We start from the raw sequence: 1,510 nt of genomic DNA, 5'->3' as shown, positions 1-1,510 counted from the left end.
ACTACTGTGAAGAAATGTAACTATCCCAGCCAAAACTAGGACAGTGAGGCAGTTTGGATTTCATATAGTTTGCAAGAGTGCTTGAGCAGTTCACTGTTATGTTGAGGGACGGTAGTTGTAATGTCGTCAGAAGAAAGTGAAGACAAAGAAGATGAAGATGGCAAAGATACTCAAAAGCGTTATAGCCTTTGGCAGCAGAAACCTGTCATTTACAGTTTACATGAACGGTTTTCCTTCAATGTATTGTTCTTTTCAAAGATTTACGGGTGATGTTTTGCTACTTTCATATCGGAATTTAGGGATTTGTAACATAAAGCTCTCCACTGAAATGACTGATGTATCCTGGAAAGAACTGTAATTACGTAGATGGGATACTTTTACTCTGGTAGTTTACAGTTCTACATAAAACACAGGTGTGTGTTTTTTCACTTGGGCTGTGCAGTGATAAAAAACACAGACAAACACAAAACCCCACCCCTGGAACTTCCTCTGAAATTAGAGGTGGTGAGACATATCACATTTTCTGCTTCTTCCTCTGTCGTGCTTTCTCTTAAACTTGTTTGTATTGCTACCATAAATTCCTTGCTTACTCTAGAGCCAAGAAAATGTAAGGGTTTTTGGGGGGCCGGTCTTCTCCTGTCAGGCAGAGAGATCCATCTTTTTTGATCCCCTCTCGTTTCACTATTGACCTTATTACATCGTCTGAGGACTGCGCAATCCTGTGTAGTCTTCGAGCTTGTATACTGGGGATCAAACCCGAGAGTCTAGTGATGCCTAAACCTCCATCACGTGTACTGGAATACAGGGTGGCATTGCAGGTAGATGTAACCACCTGCGATGTAGGAGGTAGGTGTAACCACTCCTTGACCGTAGTTCAAATCGTCAGGTCAAGTTCTTCTAGGTACGTTGCTTTTACATCAGCTTGGTCTGCTAAGTAAATCAGTCGCGGGATCGTATATCCCTTCAAGATGTCAACTTTCTGAAATGGTTTCAGTGGTGCTTCTCCGATCCGTTGTAACCAATCTCTTATTTTCATTAGTAGTTCGGGTTTAGATATTCCAGTCCATGGGTCTATTCTCAGTCCCAGGTATTTTTCCGAACTACCGGGTTCAGTCATATTAAGTAGGGTACCGTTAATTTGCCATGGAGGACAGTCATTGATCGTATACGAGTCCTTAGTAGGTTGTATATAAAAACCATGACATTTCTCCCCCTGAGTCCTGAGGCCAGTTAGATCGCAGAAGGCCTCGAGGGTTTTGATATTACTTTGCATTCCTTCCCATGATCCACTTAACAGCACCAAATCGTCTGCAAAAGCCATAGAAGTTACACATTTTGAACCATGATGGTATCCATTGCCTTCTTCCTCTAACTTACACAACAGGGGGTCCACAGATAAGTTAAATAGTAAAGGTGACATTGGGCCGCCTTGTTTCACACCAATTTGGATCCCGATGGGATCCGACTGTTCATTCTTCATGGCAATGCGAGTTTTGATATTTTGATACAT

Source organism: Harpia harpyja, chromosome 14, assembly GCF_026419915.1.
Source record: "Harpia harpyja isolate bHarHar1 chromosome 14, bHarHar1 primary haplotype, whole genome shotgun sequence".
NCBI lineage: Eukaryota > Metazoa > Chordata > Aves > Accipitriformes > Accipitridae > Harpia > Harpia harpyja.
Note: the sequence above shows the minus strand (reverse complement) of the source record.